Raw genomic sequence first — 26,419 nt, forward strand, 5'->3', positions numbered from 1 at the left:
GATTCTAGCGTTCTATAATATGTATTGATTCTAGCGTTCTATAATATGTATTGATTCTAGCATTCTACAATATGTATTGATTCTAGCGTTCTGCAATATGTATTGATTCTAGCGTTCTACAATATGTATTGATTCTAGCGTTCTACAATATGTATTGATTCTAGCATTCTATAATATGTATTGATTCTAGCGTTCTATAATATGTATTGATTCTAGCGTTCTTCAATATGTATTGATTCTAGCGTTCTACAATATGTATTGATTCTAGCGTTTTATAATATGTATTGATTCTAGCGTTCTACAATATGTATTGATTCTAGCGTTCTACAATATGTATTGATTCTAGCGTTCTACAATATGTATTGATTCTAGCGTTCTACAATATGTATTGATTCTAGCGTTCTACAATATGTATTGATTCTAGCGTTCTACAATATGTATTGATTCTAGCGTTCTATAATATGTATTGATTCTAGCGTTCTACAATATGTATTGATTCTAGCGTTCTACAATATGTATTGATTCTAGCGTTCTATAATATGTATTGATTCTAGCGTTCTATAATATGTATTGATTCTAGCGTTCTATAATATGTATTGATTCTAGCGTTCTACAATATGTATTGATTCTAGCGTTCTACAATATGTATTGATTCTTGCGTTCTATAATATGTATTGATTCTAGCGTTCTATAATATGTATTGATTCTAGCGTTCTATAATATGTATTGATTCTAGCGTTCTATAATATGTATTGATTCTAGCGTTCTATAATATGTATTGATTCTAGCGTTCTATAATATGTATTGATTCTAGCGTTCTACAATATGTATTGATTCTAGCGTTCTACAATATGTATTGATTCTAGCATTCTGCAATATGTATTGATTCTAGCGTTTTACAATATGTATTGATTCTAGCATTCTACAATATGTATTGATTCTAGCATTCTACAATATGTATTGATTCTAGCGTTCTACAATATGTATTGATTCTAGCGTTCTACAATATGTATTGATTCTAGCGTTCTACAATATGTATTGATTCTAGCGTTCTACAATATGTATTGATTTTTTTTTTTTTTTTTTTTTTATTTTTTTTATTTAATTTTCACCCCAAACAAGGCACAGTGCCACTTTGAAGCAGGGGGCTACTATTAGGGAATTAATTAGCGGGGTCATTATGAAGGGAGAAGAGTAGAAAGATGTTTGTTAACATTACACTTGAACTTCTGCATATCATTGCAGTTGGGAAAGCAGAATCCCGGAAGGGAGTTCCAAAGACCCGCAGTTCTGGGGAAGAAACTATTGGAGTAAAAGGCTTTCTTGCACCTAGGGATCTCCACTGTAAAGGGATGAGACTTAGTAGCTTGTCGGGTTTGTCGGGGGTAGTTACGTCGGGGAGGTACAAGTGTTTGCAGTTCGTCAGAGCATTCACCATTAAAGTATTTGTAGAACAGGCAGAGGGATGCAACATCTCGTCGATGGGACAGAGGTTGAAGCCCAGATGACAGTTCAGGACCTATCAGGTTTGCGACTCTTTTTTGAACCCTGTCCAGGAGCGAGAGACAAGCAGCAGATGCACCAGCCCAGATGTGACAACAGTACTCCATACATGGGCGAATGGTTGCCTTATAGAGGTATAGGATACTGGCAGGCGTAAGTAGTTTTCTAGCACGGTAGAGGGAGCCAACCTTCCTTGCAGCAGCCTTGGCAATGCTCTCAATGTATCTATTCCAGTTCATATTCCCTGTAAACGTTAGGCCGAGGAGTTTAAAAGAAGTACTTTCAGGCAATGTGTTCTTGGCCATTGCTATTGGTGGTAGAGAAGGTTTCTTGTAGTTATTGAAGGAAACAAGCTTAGTCTTAGCAGCATTGAATGAGACCAACCATTTTTGTCCCCATTCCACTACGGATTGGAGGTCATCCTCTAGTGTTTCTGCCATTTTCTTGGATATGTGTTCATTTGTTTTCCCCTCATATCTGTTATAGAGAGTGGTGTCATCGGCAAATATACCCATCTCCGAAACAATATTATCAGGGAGGTCGTTTATGAATATCAGGAACAATAGAGGTCCAAGGATAGACCCCTGAGGCACTCCCGCATTTATGTCATATTGTTTGGATGTACGTCCGTCGAGGACAACTTTGATTTTTCTATTACTTAAGAAGGATTTAATTACGTTATGAATTCTTCCAGTGATTCCATATGATCTAATTTTCCTTAGAAGACCATCGTGCCATACCCTGTCAAAAGCCTTAGATATATCAAGGGCCACCGCTCTACCCTCCCCTGTTTTATCCAATGAACGGTATATACGTTCAGAAACTACAGTTAAGATATCTGCTGTTGAACGGGCTTGCCTGAATCCATATTGTTTGTCAGTCAAGAGTTTAGCAGCTGTTAGGTGCTGGACTAGGGCTTTATTAACTAAGGACTCAAATATTTTGGCGAAAAGCGGGAGGAGGCTAATGGGGCGATAATTTAGTGGGTCAGTTCTTTCACCAGAATTCTTGAAGACTGGTACCACAGAGGCGGTTTTCCAGCAGTCGGGAAAACAAGATTCGTTAAGGCTAGAATATGTATTGATTCTAGCGTTCTACAATATGTATTGATTCTAGCATTCTACAATATGTATCGATTCTAGCATTCTACAATATGTATCGATTAGGCATGCAAAATTTCAGCTCTTTTAATAGTTTCTGTGATATGGTTTTTCAAATTTGTATTGATTAGACATGTAATATTTCAGGTCTGTATCTTTTAATAGCTTTTGTGAATTTGATGTGATTTTGAAATTAGTATATGTTTATGACATTTGAGGCTTTATTTCCGCCACCAAAATTGAACATATCAGCATTTTTATCGACTTATCCACGGTTGTCGCCCTAAAAGATACAACACTGCAGCTTTATTTGAAAACTTTTATTGAAAAAATCAATTAATGTAACTTGATTATGTAGCAGAGCTTACATCTATTCAATGTAGCTGCCTTCAGCCTCAGTCACCACCTCGATACATGTCCGGAACTGGGAGCATGTTTTTCCACAAGTGCTGATGGGAGCTTGGTGAATACCTGGCACATGGCAACAATCAGTCTGACTTTGGTGTCCTGGGTGGTGGTCATGTTGGTGATGTTCTGGACATATGACCAAATGAAGTAGTCCAACGGGTTCAGATCTGGATAAGGACGGGGGGGGGCAGTAAGAGAAGGGTACAAAGTCGTAATACTCCTTCTAAAATCTAACCTGGGTCTCTGGACTTGTGGGCCGGCATCGAGTGTTGTTGCCACACCCAGTGTCTGCTAGTAGCCACCTGATTGCACTAAAGGATCATCACACTCTTCAGCATATCCAAGTTCATTTGGTGTTGACTTTTAAGCTGACTTCGAAGATCGCACTCGTTGAACATTGTGTCACTTTCAGACATGATAGAAGGCTCCTATCGCTTTTAGGATTTGTACACAACTGGCCAACTAGTAGATGGTCTGCAACAAAAATAAGAAAACAGGTTTTCATCAAAAGGAAATGGAATTGTGTCGTCTTTTCTAGAGCGACAATTTTATCGTTCCACCCTGTAAGTTGCAGCTATAAAAATAGGCATAATAATCATTATGTATAGAATTATATTGAATGTTCATATTTACTGTCATTTAATGCAGTTTTATTTGATTATACTTTAAAAATTGTCCATCAATGCAATTTCGCTGTTATAAATGATGCAATGTTCACTTTTCACACCTCAAAAATGAAGGCCGAAATTGAATTAAAAATAATTGTACTTTTACTTCCTACTGTCTTCTTGTATTAGGAGTGATGAAAGCATCTTTTGTGACATTTTTCCTGGTTATTTTTTTGTCAGTTGTTTTTAGAGTTACCTTGTTGTAATCTACACGTTTGTGTTTCTTCACACTTAGCAGGGTAATATTTACTGCTGATCATCAGTTAAAATTAGAATTAGAAATAATTGTACTTTTACTTTCTATTGTATTCTTATACTAGGAGTGATGAAGGCATCTTTTGTCAGTTGGTTTTAAAGTTAAAATTAAAGTTGTAATTTACACGCTTGCCTTTCTTCACACTTTGCTGATCATCAGGGAAAAGTAGATGTAGAATCCAAGTCTAAATATGTTTTCTATGCCAATCTTTGAAAATCCATATTTGAATCATGAGTCTAGGAAAGTAGACATACACAAGTTTTTATCATTTAGATAGGATGAAAATCTTTTTTCCATTAATTCATTGAATTGTTCAATAATGGTAAGAAGGATCCCACTAAAGTCAGAAATACTAGAATTAGATTGGACAGCTTTCGACAGAAATAGCCTCACAGCTAAATTTTGAGGTATCATTGATATGATTAATGTTTTGTGACTTGCTTCTTTGGTGATTTCTTCAAATGGTCTCAGAAATTGTATATTTTTTCAAACAAGTCCCCATCGGTAAGTTGTTAAGGTAGGAATCTTATCAACAACACACATTACTAGAGCGTTTCGTTGTTCTTAATTTATTTTCAGCATATAGTATGTTGAATTCTATCATGTGGTCACATCTTGAATGAGTTTGTTTTTCCAAATCAAGCTGATCCTGTATTTTAGTTAATTTGCTAATTGCTAATAGAAAGCGATTAAAGTGAGAAACTGTGTTTCTGTTGAATGTAATGGTTGTCTTCACATCCTGAGTTACAATGTATGATAGTTATTCTAAATCACATTCCCTGACATTAGCAATAATATTTGTTCCTGAATTCTACAAAATTAAGAAAACTTTATTGAAGATTTTATACTCATTCAGAACATTGTGCAATTCTTCACTTATTCTTGCACCTGTGTGTGCACCAAGGAATGGAACAACTCTAAGCACTGCTCTGCACTCTTCAAAGTAATTTGAAAACCAATGACCTGTCAAACTCAGAAAGGGAGCATTATATTTTATAGCTGTCCAATTTCAGCAAGAGACAATTGAATTTTTGTTTTACTTTTGTGAATATATCGAAAATTATTTTACAGTGAAGTAATTTTTTGATGGAATGTTGTAATTTGAACAAAGTTTTGCAATAATCCTATTAAATCCACTGTCAGATGTTACAGAATATGGTTTAATATCAACTGCAATCATTTTTCTTATCAGATAATGGATTTTTTGTGACCTGTGATCATTAATATCTCAAACTTTCTTTTTGGTCAATAGTAATTCTATAGCAGTCTGGTGTTTCGCTGGAGGCTCATAGTTGCTGCCACTTGTTCCTGGAATATCTGTTCCTGAATATTCATTGTGCTTCCTTTTCTTTTTTGCAATTTTTACTTCTTTTGAATGAACATTTCTAAGATTAACATATTAGTCATAAAAGTTTTTGCTGATTTGCTACCCTTTGATGTGATGGTTTGATATAACTTGCAAGCAGCTGTATTCTTATTCTTGGGATTGACATTAAAATACTTCCAAGAGAAACTGGTTGCCATAATGGTTGAAGGTTGTTGTCAATATTTATTTTTTTTTTTTTTACATATTTAAATTATTTATGTCTGATATCTAATTAGTCATGTATCTCAATAAAATATACATTATCTAAACCAGAAAAATAAAAATATATATAATGGTAGCAAGAATCCGAAAATGAGGAACACGAATATGACTGATGAAGAATGCTTTATTTTCGATTCTCACATCGTCGCAATTTATTGTACAATTCCTCAACATGAAAACATGAAGTAATGATTTTCTTTGACATTTGATTTAAAGTACAAAATAATAATGTTAATTCGCTAGGATGAGAAAGGAGGGAAATTTTCCATATGCTTACATCTATTTGCCTTAAATTAAGTGCAGTTGTAAAAGTCTACATGTTAACATCATATCATGCCTGTTATTTGATAATATGGTGTAAACGATGCATGTCTCTTCCATGAATTTTCACTGGTAAGCAAAAGAGGGAGTTAACTTGTCTTCGCTTACAATATAATTGATAGTAGTATCATTTATGACAACAAAATTTTCTGATAAATCAGCATTAGAAAACTGATTAATCGACTGATTAATCGGTAATCAGCTGATTATCAAAGGCCAATTAATTGGTAATCGGTACATCCCTAATATATATATATATATATATATATATATATATATATATATATATATATATATATATATATATATATATATATATATATATATATAAGCAATTATATACCAACTTAGTAAAGTTAAATAAACTTGAAATAGGGTCTTTTGATCATTAAACGCAAGAAATAGTTCCAATTTCTGCATTTTATTGGCAGTCCACCATGTTCAAAGAAGATTCTTCATTCTGGCAACATCTGTGTTTTTGGAGTTGGTTACACAATCCCAAGCTGGGGGCACAGGATCTGGCACAGTGGGAGTACCGTACCTAAAGTGCGTAGTTTGTATCACAGCTGTTGACACTCTCTTGCAGCAATAACTTCTGTTCCTTAAAGGTGACAGTAACTTTGTGGATGGTGGCTCACCAGTCCTCCAATTCCTTTGGTTCAACTTTGCAGATTGGTCGTTATTTAGTCTCTTAGATAATTATAATATTGTTTTTCCTATAGGAGAGCTTTCATCGTGTCCTTTTAACCGACTTGCTTAAGCATGAATTCTAAAGGTGGAGAAATATCAATTAATTGCTGATCCATACATGTTTGCTATTAAAGTCCCTTTAAAACGTATTCAAATTCATAGCTTTGGATATTTTTCATTCCAAAATTTTATTTAACAAGTATTATTTAACAAGTATTATTTAACAAGTATTATTTAACAAGTATTATGAAATCTGGATTTTTAACTATTTGGCCACTACTATGATACTGACTATCGATGAGATGGTCGTTGGTTCAATCTCTGGCTTGAAATGGCTACCGATCTAGCCACACTGAACAGCTGAGATACAGTGAAACAGTTTGTGGATGATTATATAAGCCCTCTTATCGCATTACCTGAATATATATATATATATATATATATATATATTATGAATGAATGACAAAAGTCTATATTCCAAAGTTCATGATGCTGACCATCTTACAATTTATTCCTTTAATTCAGTTAATTTAATTTACAATTCTTGACAGTATCTGTTTCATAGCACAAAATCAATCGCTTTATTATTATATCAATCAGTGAATCTATTTTGCCCCTAACTCATTGGAAGAAATAGCAACAATCAATCCGTCAAAAGGAAATAAAGTGCATTTTGACGTAATTAAAAATCCGAAAATTGGAAGAGAAGCTGTAAATACCTTATGTTTCCATTATGCCATTTTGAATTTTAGTCAAGGGCAAAATAGATTCACTGATTGATAAAATGAAGTGATTGATTTTGTGTTACAAAACAGATACTGTCAAGAATTGTAAATGTCAACTAAATTAAAGGAATAAATTATAAGATGGTCAACATCATGAACTTTGGAATATAGACTTTTGTCATTCACTATATTGCTCTGTAATTATATTGAGCTTCTTAAATGAGGATTGGTATATATTATAAGGAACTAAAGTATATTTCCACAGAAATATATATATATTAGTGATGGGACGATGCCAATATTTTCCCCGATTCCAATACAATTACCGATTCTGTACTAAATTCCTGATTCCGATAAAATTACCGATTCTTTATAAATCTCTAAATATTTAACTATAAAATTGTTATTTTGTCCTAATTACCGTAAAAACACATCTTAAATGTGCCTATATTTTCTCAAACGTAAAAACACATTTGTGATGGGGTGATCTAGAGATTTTACTCTTACTGGAAGTTTAAATCAATAAATATTTATTATTTTATTATTACTACAAGCAGTGGAAGATGTTTCTTAAACCAAAATCAAATAAAAAAAGATAATTATATGGAATCAGTTTTGGTATCGGAAAATAGGCTAAAATTTTTCCGATTCTGATACCCCAAAAAGCTCCAATTTTCCAGATTCCGATTAATCATCCCAACACTAATATATATATATATATATATATATATATATATATATATATATATACACTAGCTGTACATACCGGCATTGCCAGGTAAAACATATTGCCAGGCATAGCATTTAGTTAAACATAATTTAAGATAGAAGAGAAATATCCTAAGTTGTTATGATTTTCCTGAAAGTTGACAATATTTTAGATTTTTGGAAGCATAAACCATAGTCATCTTCATCTATGAAACTCAAACTGAGAAATAAAATTTCATAGCTTAAAGGGAAATAACTCATAGGTTTCATGAAAACTTGCTTCCGTTTTTAAACACAGCTGATGTTGGTTATACTAATAATTAAAAATAACTTAAGTTAAATGTAAATTAAATTAAAAATAAATTAAATTTGTACGTATTAACCAAATTAAGAATAAACAAACGGACAGGAATATGACTTTATTATGATAGATATCTATATATATATATATATATATATATATATATATATATATTACTAGCAGTGGGGGGGTGAGGCTTTGCCCGGGCATAAAATACGCTTAAATATGATATTTTAATTTGTCCAGATTTTGTATATTATTATAGTCATGATTTCAAAAGTTAAAAGAAAAAAAGTATTTGGGTACCATTAGCTAGAATCGAAACTGAAACTGTAGCATTCAAAGCTGGTGACGTTGCCACTGTACCAACGTGACACGCATATAAACTGATTAAAAATTTAAAATAAACTGAGATGAATGTACAAAATCTGCGACTTTTAATTTTGGAAGAGATAGTTTGAAAATATAGAGACCGAGTGACAGACAGACATATAGTCATTTATATATTAGATTATTATTAATCTTCTTCTTCTTATTATTATTATTATACTTTATAATATTATATTCATATATACATAAATAGTATAAAAGTTTGTATATCTTTATAGTGATTAAACAACTCAAAGGCATCTTTAATTCATCCCCATAAGAAATCATCAGGCTAAAATGCCTGGAATGCGTTCTACCAAGTGTTGTTATGTATCCATGTAGTGTTCAATCTAGCAAGCTAAATAGTCGGATTCATTACTATTCATTTCTATGAATTAATGCTTTCATTAGTCAATGTCAGGGCTTCTTTTAGACAAAAGTTTTACTGACCTGAATAAATAGTTTGACATTTTCTTTTCTGTATAACCTCCTTTTGTGAGTGTGACTTATTTTAACAGGTATATATATATACTTGGAACAGTTTTATTCTTATTTCTTGCTAATCGTTTCTTTTTTAGGTGTTGATTTAGTTTATTTTTTGGTCCCCTGACAACAGGAGGGTGGACCTATAAATTCACCCTTGTCCATTTGTCTGTTTGTTTGTCTGCACTTTTCTTAATAACTATGCCTTGGAATTTTTGGAAATTTTGCACAAACATTAAACATCATATGAGTAAAAGAAAGTAACAGAACGGATTTTCTGGGAAAACTCTGGTTGCCCCCGAGGGATGCCTTTTAGGTTAAAATGGCTAAAATTGACGTTTTTGTGCTTATTAAAAAAAAAAGTTGATGCTTTGGATTTTTATAAAACTTTCTGAAAAATTCTAACTAACTGATTACTATATAATTTTGTTTGTCTATACTTTACGATAACTCTTGGGTGTGCCCCAGGGGCTCTTTTAAGGCTAATAAAAACATTTTATTTTGGGGATTATTTTACCATATTTGTCAAAAATTTTCTGTGTATGTCTATTTATTAGCAGTTTTGCATGGTGCTGAACTCAAATTTAAATATGTTAAGACCCTGGGGATTTTGGGGGCTAAATGGGGATAGGGCAAATGATGGACTTAGTCATTTCTTTTTTTTGTATCGTGCAGAACTCGGATTTACATATGTTAAGACCTAAAACTGCACCGTTTGTTCATTTTCATCAGAATTTGATGTCTCCTAGGGACTTTTGGTGCTAAATTGGAGGGGGGAAGTCAAATGCTGAACTTAGTCGTTTTTCATACCCCGTGCACTGTGCATTCAAGGGGGACCATGCATGCTTCACTTGTTTTATTTATATTTCTGTGTGTATTATTATCCTAAAGTAAACTTAATCCATGTATACAGTTGTTTGCAATTTTACTTCTACAGTTTAATAAGTTTTGGAGCTCTTCTCATTCAGACATAATCCACATGTATACTCTGAATAGTTCATTTTAGTTTAGTTTATTTATTTATTATGTATTGTTATTCTAAAGTAAAGTTTATTCTGTCTATACAGTTGTCTGCTATTTCATTTCCACAGTTTAATAGGTTTGGGGAATTTTTAAAGTTTAGAATTTTAAACTTTTCATCCAAACAATCTGCATAGCGTCCCTAAATTTCTACGTATTCTGGCCTGTCATTATTTTTCACTCGATTGTTAGTGAGTGTCTGTTTTCTTTGAGTTCCCAGTAATAGGTCACTACTGCCATTTTTATTCAGCTTTTTCTTATTGAATGTGCTTTTCTGGTCGTAATATCTGGTTTAAAATTCTAGGGAGGTAATACTCATGTCGTAATTCTTGTTATTTGGGTTTTCCTGGGTAAATATTGTGGGTTGGTAAACAATGCTTTTGTTTAGGTAGTTATTTTACAGTGGGCAAAGTGCACAAGTTCTAGAATTACAGCTTTTTGACTTCATTATTAACTTTTCTATTTTTATTTGTGTGATTGCTATTAGAGTTTGGTTTGATTTAATTGCAGTAAATATATTTTTATAACTTATAGCTTAACTCAGGTATTATTGAGCATTGTTGAACAAAATATTGAAAATTGATAGATCTATGTATATATTTATCTTAGTCTGCCTGTCCGTTCTACTTTTTAGGGATCAATAGGGATTAGTCATCACAATAACGTACTTACTCTCGTTTTCTTGGAAACTATTGAGCTGATCTGATTGAAATTTTGAATTAAAATGGATTTTAATGCAAAAATGAGCACAAATTTAACATCTTGATGATGATGGTCCCCCACCTAGGGATGTATTACACCATTTTCTAAGATCAAAGCTCAAGATCATAGCCTATATATATATACTCTCCTACAGTCCACACCACTAGACCGATCATAACCAAACCTGATTTGATGATAGTCGCTGACCTAGAGATGATGCATACCGTTTTCAAAGATCAAGGTCAAGTTCATATGTGGTGTGACTCTTACAACATCTACTTACTGCAATAGCGCCCACGAAACGGGTACAGTAAAGTGCAGGTATCTTTGCTAGTTTAATATATACAGACGTGTATGTCTGTGTATATATACATTTATAAGAAATTTAATATAAACTCTATAAATTAGAAATTACAACAATTTAGTATTTGACAAGAAATACAAAAACTTTAAAATTACCTTATTCCATGGAGTTTCAAAGAATGGCACTTATCCTCAGAGGAAAAGTAGTTAACAAAATGATAACTATTTTTCCTCTGAGGATAATAGCCATTCTTTGAAACTTCATGGAAGAAGGAAAATTTTTAAGTTTTTGTATTCCTTATCGAATAATAAATGGTTGTAATTTCTAATTTACAGAGTTTAAATTGAATTCCTTATATCGGTGCTCTATCTCGAATATCAAGTTTTTTTTCATCTGGTTAGGATTATTCCATAAATATTAATACTTGTTTTCAGTTTACAGAATTATTCAATTTGTAAACTTGGAAATTAAGAAAACAATTTTCATTTTATATATATATATATATATATATATATATATATATATATATATATATATATATATATAAACTTTTAACCATCCTCATCTCTCTGTTCCTATCCCCATATCTCCTCTCTTCCTCCCATTTAAACCCTAATTTCTACTAGATGCGATCAAGTGTTTTATGACCTAAATATAGCTTGGAGAAAATTATATTTCATTTGTACAAAACAGGGCTGAGTTGCGTGCTCTCGTGTAATGAATGAATGCGTGAATGTAGGATTGACATGAAATTCTTAAAGATAAACTAAAATGACCGAAAATGGGCTGAAATGACTTAAATAAATAAAAAGTAAATGACTTAGAATGACTTTAATGAACTTAAGGATGAATTGAATGACCTTAAGAATGACTTGAATGCTTAAAAAATGGCTTGAATGGCTTTGAGACTGACTGGTTGTAAAGTGGGTGTTCATTTTACATTAAATTGATACAGAAAAGTGATCCCCCACTTTATATCACAAAGTTACAAACATAAGTACAGCATGTAGTAAGTACAGATACTACACTTTGATCTTGGCCAAAAGGCCAAGAAAAGGGTATTTTGCTCCCCCACCGAGCAAATTAGACACAAGGTCGATTTTTAATGTGAGGAGTGAAGGGAAAATGGGGACCAGCTCCCCGGGAGTAGGGGAGCTGGATAGTGACAATTGGTATGAAGGGTTACCCCTACATTGATCAAGGTTTTATATGTGGGGTCGCCCCCACATATGGTCTTTGCTTGCAGTGTCTGCCAGAACAGAACTTTGATCTTCATATTTAATTTATTCCGTTTAAAGAAAAAATTACAATTCAAAAAAATTTCAATATAAAATTTTAAAAAATTTAAAAAAGTAAAATCTCCAAAAGACAAAACAAATTTAGGCACAAGGCCCTATAAGATCTGGGAAGGGGGGTGTTGCAGGGTCTTTGTAACTAAAGTAAAAATTGGAGTCTTTGGCGACTTACTCTTGACTGGTAACATTTACCACAATACCTCATTCACTCTGTGGAATCTAAAGCTAACTAATGAATTCCCAGCGTTTAAGCAAAAAGTATATATTTACAATTTCTGTGTGTGTGTGCATTTTTTTTTTTAAATTAAAATAAGTGTGCGTGTGAGTGTGTGAAAAAAGTTCAATTCATTGGAAAAATAAAAGTTCTTAATTTGGTAACAATTTGGTAACAATTTGGTAACGTGTTGGGGAATGGGAAAAACAACCTAGAAAAAAATGATCAAATAAAATTGTCTAGTAAGGTCCCTCCCTGAGCTAATCTAAGTAGTTAGATCGCCTACTGTTTTCCGGGGCACCAAAAACAAGCGGGGAGATTCCTAGTGGGGATTGGGGTGGATTCTTATCGGTTATTGAGGGAAAATATATATAACACATCAAAAAACAGAAATGGAGGGGATGGGGATGTGGTAGAAGGCGACCTCTGAGTAAAGATTGACTAGGGGTGACAAAACAAAAGAAGGGGGGGTTGGTAATGGTAGGGTAGCCTCGGAAGGTTCTCTAGTGCAAAACAAACAATCAGGGGACCAGATCTCATTTGTACCATCAGTCAAGAGTCTCTTTAATTTTCTATTGCTAACCTAGCGGGATGGGTTCCGTAGGACCCAGTACCGCGTGTGCCATGCCTATGGTGGTAACACGAATTCAAACTTGGTGCCTCGTCGGATGCACAAGCTAGTGTCATGCACCCACCGCCTGTCAAAGACCACTCGAGGCAACCTCCTCCAATCGCATTTGATCTTTACTTTAAGCAGATGTTTAAAGTATGCGATCAGATCCCGATCCGGAACAGATATCCCTTTGCGGACTCGCTTGAGGCATGTGATCCATATGACCATTCTCGCTACTGCTAGGATCGTCAGAAAACCCATTTTTTTCTCCCTAGGCAGCGGTGGATCAATGTTCTCCACAAAGTATGACTCGCCGAGTTCAAGCAGGCATGTGACATCGATGCAAGCCGTTACCTCGTTGACGTACCCTAGGAGGGTCTTAAGCCTGCTGCAGCGGAAAAATTATGACTGACCGTTTCCTTCATGCCTTCATCGCAGTGCAGGCAATAGACCCGGGTCTATTCTTTGTGCAAGTAGAGTTTGTCAAAGAGGGGCAGTGCGTTCTGGACAAGTCTCCAGGTAAGGGAAAATTCCGAGTTTGTAAGAAAGTCCCGTCCCGGCGCCCAACTCCACTGGGAGCGGACCTCTTCTAACGACATCCGCATCCACTTAACTAGCGGTTCCTTTTTACTACGCCCCACTAGCTCCCGATAAAACCTGTTCCTAGACTGTTCGAGGACACTGGTCCCCGGCAACGCTCTAAGTGCGGACCGGCATTTGGCGTAGAAGTTTTGTTCCTCCCTCGGTCGACACCGAGCTTCGACCGAGGGGTCAGATGAGAGATTGGAAAACGAGCTTCCAACCGAAGTGACCCATGGAACGTCTACATACAGTGAACGGTTCAGGAAGACCAACCACTCTGCGTGCTTGTGACACAGAGATCGGGCAGTCCCAAACCTCTCTCGCTCGGATTTCGAACATAGACCTCTCTGCAAACATAATGCTTACCCTCGTTCCACAAGAGTGAGTTGAGGTGCTCCTGTAAGCTGATTCGTTTTTCTGCAGGGAGGGGAAGTACAGACAGACGGTAAAGGATGAGCGGAAAGACGTATGTAGCACACCGCTCCACCCGACCCTTCAAGAACAATTTCCTTTGAATCCAAGTCTTGACAGAGGATTTGACCTTGATCTCCACTTCCGACCAGTTTTTCTCCAGCTGGAGACCCAGTCCGAACCACACACCAAGGATCCGGACTGGGCCGTCTGTTCAACTGAAGGTGCCCGGAAGCGAATTTACTCCGGTCCAGGCACTCAACCGCAGACCCACCGACTTACTGCGATTGAAGACGGCCCCCGTAACTTTTTTGTATCGAGCGAGCACCTTGGTGACTGCTTGAATATCCGTGGGGCAAGACACAAACACGGTAATGTCATCGGCGAATGCGGAAACCCTGGCTCGTGTGCCTCCAGGGAGAGCTATCCCGTGCAGAACTGGTGTAGTCGCCTCGTCCCTTAACTTGCGAAGGAGGGCTTCCAACACCAGGACGTACAAGAGAGGCGATAGCGTACAACCCTGTCGCACTGACCGGGAGACGGTGAATGACTCCGCCAGCTTACCGTTGATCTGCACTGCTACCATCGGCCTGTCATCCAGTACAAACATCCACTTGCAGAAGTCCGGATTAAAGCAGGCGGCCTCCAGCACAGATCCCAGAAACTGATGGTCGGCCCTATCGAAAGCCTTGAACTGATCCAAATCTTGGCCAAAAGGCCAAGGAAAGCTTAAAAAGCTAAGAATAGACTCTATGAACAACAGACCTTTGATCTTAACCAAAAAGGCTAAGCACAAAAGTGTTACGGATGGACCGACGGAGTGACTTATAGAGTTGCTTGCACGCGACTAAAAAAAATCTGACGAAGGCATATGTGAACTTCTTCCCCAGTTTTAGCTTGTTTATATTATATTTTAAACACTTTTAAGAAAAAAAATGTAGTTTAATATAAATTAACTATAGAGGAAATCTCTTGGCAAATAGTACCTAAAAAAAAAATTTCTTTTCAATTAAATCTTTCCAGTATTTTGACTGCGCAATATTGAGTTATTCAAAGGATTTTACCACAGTGAACATAATGGGTTACCTCATATGCACGACCTTGATCTTTAAAGATTTACCTTCCAGACTGGAATATGCATTTAAAAAACGCGCAATTCATTCTGAAATATACCAGTATTCACTGCAGCAATATTCATGACAACTGTCCTTCTATCTTCGTTCATTCAACTATGGAGTACCCTTTTTACACTCTCATTTCAAATTTAATTTTCAATTCATGTGCTAATGAACAAAATTTATAATTACCCACATCTTTTTTTTTTTTTTTTTACATAGGAGTCACCATTTATCAAGGCCCAGAGGCCACTCTAGGATAAAGGTTAAAGAGTATACAGTAGTCAATGGGACAATATCATAATAATCGTTAGAAGTGTAAATTTGGTAAATTGGATTGCTTAAGGGGAACGGCTCATCAAGAACTTGTTTACATTGGACTTGAAGGCGACCATATTGTAGTCAGCTGGAAAGCAGGCAAACGGAAGATAGTTCCACAGGTGTGCAGTTCTAGGAAAGAAGTTTTGTTCATGGAATCTACGTTTAAGTTTAGGCACAGATAAAGAGTGGGGGAAATCATTGATAGTGTTCTCAGCTAGACGAGTATTAAATGTTAGATTACATTTCTTTAAAAAAAATTACGTATATAAAACGGAAAGAAACTGAGACATGTGCATGTGAGTATTATGTTTTTTCTTGTGAGTAAAAAATATACTCGAGCTGAGATTGAAACCCAAATCTAAAGACAGTGAGCCAAGTACGATAACCATTAGGCCAACTGAACATGATCTCCAAACCGTTTTATTCTTAACATAATGTGAACGATTAGTGCGTGCGCAGTCGTGAAACAGTTAGCAAACAGATAAAAATCCAACAGTCTCCAGATACCAATTTTTCAATTTTGATCCCTTAGCAGTCCTTTTTCTGGATGAAAACGGATTAAATTTTTACACATGTCTGAATACACTATATACCAAATTTCATATCCGTAGGTTAAAAACTTGTTGAGTATATAGGTTGGGAAGTGTCCTCACACACACACATTTTCACTTTATATATATATATATATATATATATATATATATATATGCTTTTTATTTGTTTTACATAAGAATTAATATGTCGCTACACATTTATGAGCATGTTTCAATCAGCCAATTGCAAATAACTAGAGACCTCTTCAGGCGATATTGCTTATACAAAAGTAAAGTCTGTGGCATAATCTTTGTATAAGCAAATTTTTTTTTAAATTTTTTTTTAATTACATTTTCACCCCAAACAAGGCACATTGCCACTTTAATGTAGGGGGCTACTATCAGGGGAAACATCTACTGGGGTACTATGTAGGGATTAGGGCAGCGAGATGTTGGTTCACGTTGCACTTGAACTGATGCATGTCAGTACAGTTGGGGAAGCAGTGACCTGGAATGGAATTCCAAAGTCTAGCAGTTCTGGGGAAGAAACTACTGGAGTAGAAAGATCTTTTACATCTAGGGATCTCTACAGTGTGGGGGTGGGATTTTGTAGCTTGTCGGGTCTGTCGAGGGTGTTCACGTCGTGGGGGCACAAGTGCTTGCAGTTCTTCAGAGCATTCACCATTATAATACTTGTAGAACAGGCAGAGGGATGCAACGTTTCGACGATGGGACAGAGGCTGAAGTTTTGATGCCAGTTTAGGGCCTATCAGATTTGCGACTCTCTTTTGAACCCTGTCAAGGAGCGAGAGACTAGTAGCCGATGCACCGGCCTAAATATGACAGCAATACTCCATACATGGGCGAATAGTGGCCTTATAGAGGTACAGGATACTTTCGGGTGTTAGAAGTTTTCTAGCACGGTAGAGAGAGCCCACCTTCCTCACAGCGGCCCTGGCAATGCCCTCGATGTAATTGTTCCAGCTCATGTTTCCTGTGAACGTTAGGCCAAGGAGCTTGAAAGACGTACTCTCAGCTAAAGAGTTGTTGGCCATTGCTATAGGTGGTAGAGAAGGTTTCTTGTAATTATTGAATGAAACCAGTTTTGTCTTCGCCTGAATAGGTCTCTAGTAAGTTGTAACTGGCTGACCGAAAATGACATGTAAAACAAAAAAAAATGCTTATGTAAAAAAATGCTTATGTAAAACAAACAAAAAGTATACCTTGCCCTACTTTGGTATTGAGCACTCTTGCAATTACCCCGTTAAAATATTATTGGTTGCTTAACCTCTGAGAAATATTAACCTGGAATATATATATATATATCAGACCGTCTGAAACGCGTGTAAACGATTTCAATGACTTAAAAACATTATTACAATGATCCAAACATAATTCTCAATGAAAAACCAAGACACGGAATAATAAAATAATGTTAAAAAATACACATTGTTGGTGACTACTCCCTTATTTAAATATACATCTTTCTTTCGTTGGAATTTATTAACCCATTTTATATATATATATATATATATATATATATATATATATATATATATATATATATATATATATATATATAATATAAATAAAAAATATAACACGGAAATTACATAATTGTCGATGCAATAATTTATTTCAACCTTATGGTATTTTCAAGCATCTAAATCAGACAATTACATTTTTGATACTGAAAAAAAGAAAAGAAAAGATCGGGCTTCGACCCTCAAAAAACCAGAGGTGGTGGTAGTAGCAATCCACTTAATACATTTTATAGAGAGGGTGGTAGGGATTTAAAGAAATAAAAATTAAAAATTAAAAATAACAAATAACAAATAAAAATATTAGACACTTATAAGCGGCAGCTCGATGTAACCATAGATACACACACACACACACACACTCACACACACACACGCAACACATACACATACACCTACACCCACATACACACACGCCTCTAAGATGTACGTTCTGACATGTAAATGCCTTGACACGCGTTTACTAACCTAGGAAGAAAGGGGCGAAAGTATACGGATATATAGTGAAAGAAATAGAACAGCGCGTAATGAAAAAAGAAGAAAAAAAGAGGAAGAAAAAAAGAGGAGACAGTGATCAAATGTTAACTGTCATATTAGTCTAGAAACTCTGAGAAAGATAAGGGAAATAACCTGGATGTTGTACACGCGTCCTATAGTTAATTGAGTCATGGAAAGTAGGTCTATTAAAAGATAAATAAAAAATAATAAAAGTAAGAAAATAAAAATATTGCTCTGTTTACCACATTGAGCTCTCATACCCGGATTTCCTCTGGATTTATTCCATTATAACACTATATATATATATATATATATATATATATATATATATATATATATATATATATATTCCAAAGAGTGGAGTGGAATTTAAAACTCATATTCTAAAAAATATTAAATATATCAACTTATATGTTTATTAATAAACAGATCCACCGGATATATATATATATATATATATATATAAACCTTTTTTTTTTTACCGGACCCATTATATAAACAAAGGAAAATGCTCCAAGCAAATGTCTACATCGGACTATTACATTGTGATGTGGATTACTCAAAATATAGTTTGGATCATTTTACAACACTGCTATCAAAGACATTCACTTCGGACTTTACCATGCAATTTGGATGTGAATTTTTATATCATTTTCATTAACTTCCCTTACTCTATGACATTTAAATACTTAAACAACTTTTAATTGTGATTTTCCATGTCGCACTGACTTTAGCAAATAATGTGTAAACCATTATAATTATTTGCTAATATTTTCTCCTCTGCAGAGATGGTAGATATCGAAATCCTATTGGATAAGGAGTTATAATATTTCAAATGTATTCTTCGTCTTACATAGAATAATAAAAATCTTTTGATTTGAAATTCAAACATTTCACGTCATAATTTTTTAAATTCATTGAATGATTAAAATTTGATTCATTTGCTCTATCTTGTATATCGAGCAATTCTTATTTAGGTGGGATAGTACTTATAGAATATTACTGCGGATAATATCTTGTAAGACTTATAATCATAGGTTTCCATACCAGTTGATTGTTAGATAATTTTATTCTGAAGAGTATATATATATATATATATATATATATATATATATATATATAGCTTTTTTCATAAATATATTAAATATTAATATTTTAAAACATCTTATGTGTATATATATATATATATATATATATATATATATATATATATATATAATAAAAATTACAATTAAATTTACCAAAATGATCCAAGATGGTAAAATTAAAGTATATTATAAATATTAATGAATTAATATTTATAAAATTATCTCAGCCAGATGTAAAAGCTCGATAAAACCAAATAGGAAATAGAGCTTATAATATGAGCAAATAGTTAATAAAATATGTTAAAAAACACTTTGAAATGAGTTAAAAACATTTAATCTGAAAAGGAAACACTAGATAAATGGATAGTCCTTAATCCGCGGAGTTTCGAAGAAATACTTTCCTTCTCATCAGAGGGTAGGAATTAGCAAAATGCGGGATCGGATTTTGCATGCAGAAGTATTTGATGAAACAACAAGTAAGTCAAAGATCTTACTTGAAAACAAAAAAAGTGAAGCAGAGGGAATATGGTGAAGAAAAAGGTGATTACACATGAATGGATAGTTTGGTGGAAGATAAAAAATCCAGTGACAGTAAAATCCAAATGTAAAACTTCAAGAAAGTTAATTGAATTTCCATTTGTACAAGTAAAATCCAAGGAAATCCCGTAATTGGAAGAAGATGGTCCATAATAATCCAAAGGCAGAAATCCATGGAATAATTCACAAAAATGTGTACAAGGAAAAAAGAAAAGATTCCAATAATATTAATAAAAGAAAAATAAGATATGCTTTTCACTCTACTTTCGAGACATAAATATAAATAAGAAAGATCAGGGAAGAGAAAGAGGAGAGAGAAAAAAAAGGAGAAAAAAATGATGATAAAGTTAAATATAAAATATAAAATAAAAAGAAACAAAAGTCAAAATAATCGAGACAGGAAATGTTAAAGGCGCGAAAAAAATATATAGGGCAAAATAATATAGGTCAACTGAAATGTACAGGTCATCACTTAAAAAAATGTTAGCAAGAGCTGTTAGACGACACTAAATGGAGAATAAATAAATAGAAAATAAAGAATAAATAAATAAAAAATAATAATAATAATAAAAAATAAATAAAAAAATAAAATAAAAAAATAAAAAAAATTATTTAAGGGGAGAGGATGGCCGGTATCTGCAAATTCAGGAAAGAGCAAGAAAAAAAAGTAAGTAAATGCATATAGTGAAATATAATTAAATATACATACAAGATATGAAAGTGTGGATAGATTGATATATTAGATAGATAGGAAAGTTTAAAGAATAAAGCAGAAAATGCAGATAAATAACCGGTCATGCAAAGAAGAGATAAAGAATTAAAATAAAAGAGTATTAAATTATAAAGTATTAAGAAGTATGTAAAAAAACGATGAAGTTAAAGAAATTTTTTTTTTTTCATCTATATAAAGGGTAAAAGTAATAACTATGTAATTTCAAAATTGCCATGATTAAATTTGGACTTATGCTTACAGAAAGAGATCAGTTCATTTTTAGAAGTTATTATATTGTTACTTTGAGGGGAAGTAATTATAGTTATAGCTTCGGTTGTGCAGAGGCGACATGACTTAGAGCCTGGAGTATAAGACTTAACTTTTTTTATGATAATCCATTTGATTGAGAAGGGAGTATTGTTAGAGTTAAGTTTTTTAATTAAAGTGGTTAGAGAAGTTCCTTGGTTATTATTAGAATTATGGTTGTTAAAAGAAGAAATGTGGTTTGATATTCTTTTCTTAATTAATGTTGAAGTAGCGCCGATATATGTATGTACTTTATTAAAAGCTCAAGGTCTGGTATTAATATTAATTTGCTGATTTGTATTAGTTAAATAATTTGAATTTTGTTCATAGTGTTCAACAAATGGTAGGACAACAAATTGGTCAAAGGGAAAATTATTCCCAACTCGCAAAAAATTCACTGTCGTATAAATAATTGAATTCATTCAAAACGTATCGCAAAAACAAATAAAATGACATATATCTATATATATATATAAATGTAACTCTTGGTTCGTTCGCAATTAATAGTCTAAAAAACCACTAGACGGATGGCTTCCATGTTTTGGTATAATATGTTTACTATATCCATGTGTGTTTTTATATATTTTTAATTATCACATTATACTTAATTTTTCTATGATAAATAGGTGGTTTTCTTTGTACCGATAGGCCATTTTTTTTATTTAGGGATAATTATTTATTACCGCTTCCTGTCACGTGACCAGTGTTTCCAATTTAGCAGTTTTCCTGCTAGATCTGGAGATTTCGTTTGCAATCTCGCAGGGAATTCTAGAAAATCTGGAGATATTTGGCACCCACACACCCGCAATTTTAGATTAAAAAATAAAGAAAAGCGCTTGAAAATACTTTAAAACATAAAATAAACTCATTCATGTAAGTAAAAAAAAGTAGCATTTATTTCCTTTGGTAACAATTATTTATTGATTATTTGTTTTGTTTTTCACTTTTTTTTTCGACTAACAATTCTTAAATCTCGCTATAAAATCGATTTTTCCAAGTACATTTTAGGTGGGGGGGGGCATTCCAACCTCCGAAGTTTAGTTTAAAATACGATCTAAGCAACCCCTCTTAATTTAGAAATATTTAGTCGAAAATTGTAAAAAGCAAGAAACAACAGCAAAAAAAACAAACTTATACCAATACAGTAGAATTTAATTATCTACCAACCTAAATACTTTTAACATGCTAAAACAAAGTTTTTTGTTTTTTTATTTTTCTAATTTCAAAATATGTTGCATCATTACTGTGATGTTTAATTTGCGGTATATTTCAATTTAACTTTTATTATAAAAAATTTGAGTTTGATTTGTTTCTTGCAAAAAAAAAAATACTCTCTCTGAAAAAACTAGCTGATAAAATATGTAAGCCTTCTGGGGAGCTAACCGCTTCAATATAATTCCAGAAAGATATAGTGAGAAAACACGGAACATTTTATATATTGAATATACTATATTTATAATTTTTTTATTGTAGGAAGTTAAAATATGGAGTTTTTTTGGGGGGTGGGGGGTGAATTAGCGATTTTTGAAAATTTCAGATGATAAAAGTTAAAAATCTAGCGATTTTCTGGACATTTCTTTCTCTTGATCTCGCGGGGTTTTTTAAATCTCAGTTGCCAACACTGCATCACTAAAAGGATATTTTGGTCTCAGCACTACAGGCTTAATGTAAACAGAATTGTTTATAATATCGGTAAATTTTCAATGGGTTCAATCACATTATTGATAATGTAACCATGTGATTGAAATTTGAGTTAAATTAACCACATGTGGTCGCTTTCCTATCAAATATTTATCGAAAAATGGTAGGTACAGACAAAATGAATGCCGACGCTCAAAGTGTATAAACATTTTGACCCTCCCTTTACTTAAAAATTCACCTAAAATCAGGAAATTAACCAATTTTAATGAATATTGCAGTATTTATCAAATAATGATCGTAGAATATAATGAACTAATTATTTTTACTTGACTCTTAGTGAAAATGTTTTATTTTGTTTAAACAAAAAATACCTTTACTAAAGTTATGGTTTTCAGTAGTAAATAAAAAAACGCAAGAATTTATTTTTGCTTTTTTTTATATAAATAAAGCATCGTAATTTGTAACAATAAAAAATAATTTTTACAGGAACATTCCGAAAAAAGCCCCTAAAGTCCGTATTAATGAATTCGATATAACTCAAAGAAAAATGAATTTCTTGCATACTATTCAGGAAATTAAAGATTCAATTAGATTCCTATTTCAGTCACCTAAATTATTTAGGGTGAAATGAGTGTAGGAATTTATAGCCAAACCTAAATATTTTTTTTTTTTTGCTTAAAAAATAGCATTAATACAGTAAGTTATGTAAAATTTTCATAGAATGCTCTGCTTTATGGTTGTTGTAAGAATGGAATGGAAATTTGAATTTTGTTCCCTTTTAAATTTGGTACATTTTTACATTACGTCCAACTCATCGTTCACATTCGACACGTCAACTTTTATAGCTTTTCGGGTATGCTGGCAAGGTTAGGGATGTCTATTCCGAAAACCGTTCTTAACATGGGTAGATTGGTAGGTGTGTCAGAAATTTCATGAAAAATAGTGAATAATTCCACCCCCGTCTTTCCAAGTTTATAACTCCTCGAAAAATGTAACTGAAGCCCTAATTTCTTTTTTGTTCAATTAAAGGAGCATGGACCAAGGTTTCATTAAAAAACAAAAAAAAAACAACGTGGGTTTTTTTAAAAAAGGTTTTAAACTTCGGACTTTACAGGTAAATTTCTAAAAACACTACTTTTTTTTTGTTTTAAATTTGAATATATTATTTATTGACCTTTTCTCTTCAATTTGTGATATATAAAACTTTGGTGTGTAAATTATTTACTTTTCAATAAACACTTGAAAATGGGGGGGGGGCGTGAATTAAAAAAAACGTTTGTCTAAAATATTATATTCGGTTTATTGGAAAGAGCATAAAATTTCACATTGATCCTGAAAATATCGTAAAAATAGAATCAATAGAAAAATTTTGATAGATTTTTAAAGTTTAAAAATTGAAAAATATTGAGTTTGTAAAATTCATTACTGTTTTTTAAAAAATAAAAAGAAATATTTCTATTACTTTTAAAACAACTTTAATAGTTTATTTTGGAAGTATAATCCATAAAGAAAATAAACAACCCACTTTTAAAAGAGAAATTACGAGTTTTTTATATTTTATTCAGTTTCGTGATAGGGGTGTCAAAAATTCCTACAAAAATTCTGATACATCTACTAGATTGGAGTGTTTATTCGTTGTAAACGTAGCCGACAACCTATAAATGTCGACATTTCCAATGTGAATGGTAAGCTGGACTTATGTAAAAAATGACAAAAAGATATACCAAACTGACTTTTTTGTTTAAAAATGGAATTATTTCCCTTTCGTTATTAACCTGTTTTTTTTTTTTTTTTTTTTTTTTTTAATATTTTGTGTTTTATATACATAAAGTACAATTGTTGAATGTTACTGTTTTGATTATATTCGTTGGGGGGCACAATTAAAAAATTAAGAAAGATTAAAATGGAGCGAAATTTAAGTTTCCATTCCATTTTTACAACAACCGTAAAACAGCGCATACTCAGCAAGTTTTATCGTAATTTATAAGCATAATGTTGAAACACTAAATCAACATTTTATTTATTTTTCTGCATAATTAATGATGGAAGTATTTTTCTGTTTATTTTCTGAACATCTGTTTAAAAAAAAAATAATTTGTACATTTTTTTGAAAAAAATTACGAGTTTTTTTATATTTTATTCACATAAACTATTTACAGTGTTCATGTAAAGCATTCATCTGTTCTTTTTATAATAAAAATTCCGTTTTCAAAGAGAAACGTTTACTGCCAAATTTCTTATAAAAAAAAAACGTGCAAGTTTTGCTGAAAAAAAGCTTTCACCTAACAATTTATGGTAAAAAATTAATCTTTTTTTTGGGAAAAAATAACAACTTTTATTGATTAAAAAAATTGCAAAAAATAATAAAAGTAAATAAACGAACAAAATGCAATTTTTCTTGACGAATGTGTTCCATTTTAACAAACTGAGCCACAGCAACACGTGGCCAGGTACAGCTAGTATATATATATATATATATATATTTAATATATAAGTGAACGTGGTTCTGTGTGTGTCTGTGTACATTTCCCTACGCAATAACTCCCTCAATTTTTAGTCTACAGACTCGAAATTTGATATACAGGGTACTGAGATTTGGGAAAATTGATGTGATTGGGTTTCGGCCAGAAATTTGGCTGTTAAGGGGTCAAAGTTCAACAATTTGACCTTTGAGAACTCTACCAAACTCCTCGGACAATTTTTGGTCTAAACACTTGAAATTTTAGATATAGGTTCCTTGGCCATGGATCTACCTTAATAACTTGATTTAAGCTGAAAACAATAAATTTTAAGGGGTCAAATTTAAAAAAATTGACCCTTTTTTTTCTTTTTTTTTCCTCAGCATACACCTCCAAACACCCGGGCACCCATGCTAGCATATATATATATATATATATATACATGTGGGTGTGTGTTTTGTGACTTTTTTTTCCAAAATTTTTAATTTTCACTGTTTCCGTAATGAGAAGTAAATTTTTCAAAAGATCTAAAGAAAAAAAAAATATTTTATAGCTAGTATTTTTTTTTTTTTACCTATGATATGTGGAGACATTTGTCTGTAAAGTCGAAGCAGGTAAAACCGCTTCTCGAACATTCCTCCTCCGACGGTTTATCACGCTCTAGATCAACTTTGATATCATAATCTGATAACAAGGCTAGCAATAATAATATGTCGAGTTATTAATAACCATTTACTCGCAGCTTTCTCTCACCACACAAGCTCGAAAAAATAACCTATTGAGTCATCTGCCTTTCATCTGTATCGCAATCAGCAGCATTATCCACAAACATTCATCACCTAATTATATTTTTGAAGAACTGTGTGTGCATGTATGTATATATATATATATATATATATGTTGGTATATTTAGGCAGCATTTTTTCATTCAAGCAAATATTATAAAATGCAACGGAGACACTTTGTTTTATGATTCATTTGTTTTAATTTTTCGATTTTCCATATAATCTTTTTTGTATCCAAATTAAAAATATTAATAAAAGTTCCATAGTTGTTGTTGTCACGAGCGCTTTCGATTCATCCACGAATCATCATCAGGTGTTGAAGTAAAAGTGCAAAGGGGCGAAAATGATAATTGAAAGTGAAAACTAAAATATACAGTAAACGGTGATAAGTTAAAATATATAGAGTCGATGAAAAGTCGATTAAAAATATAGGTCGATTAAAAATTCGAGTATCAGCTGGGCTGGTGCATCTGCTGCTTGTCTCTCGCTCCTGGACAGGGTTCAAAAGAGAGTCGCCAACCTGATAGGTCCTGAACTGTCATCTAGGCTTCAGTCTCTGTCCCATCGACGAGATGTTGCATCCCTCTGCCTGTTCTACAAATACTTTAATGGTGAATGCTCT

General features: G+C 32.9%; 1 protein-coding gene and 1 pseudogene across 5 annotated transcripts in view; one reads left to right on the plus strand and one right to left on the minus strand.

Moving 5' to 3' along the window:
* Positions 1 to 26,419, plus strand: part of LOC145263767 (coiled-coil domain-containing protein AGAP005037-like) — a 758,348-nt gene that overhangs the window by 228,883 nt on the left and 503,046 nt on the right. The window lies entirely within an intron of this gene.
* Positions 12,069 to 12,206, minus strand: LOC145264002 (U2 spliceosomal RNA; annotated as a pseudogene).

Source organism: Euprymna scolopes, chromosome 39 (genome assembly GCF_053919585.1).
Source record: "Euprymna scolopes isolate OS-2025 chromosome 39, ASM5391958v1, whole genome shotgun sequence".
Classification (NCBI taxonomy): Eukaryota; Metazoa; Mollusca; class Cephalopoda; order Sepiida; family Sepiolidae; genus Euprymna; species Euprymna scolopes.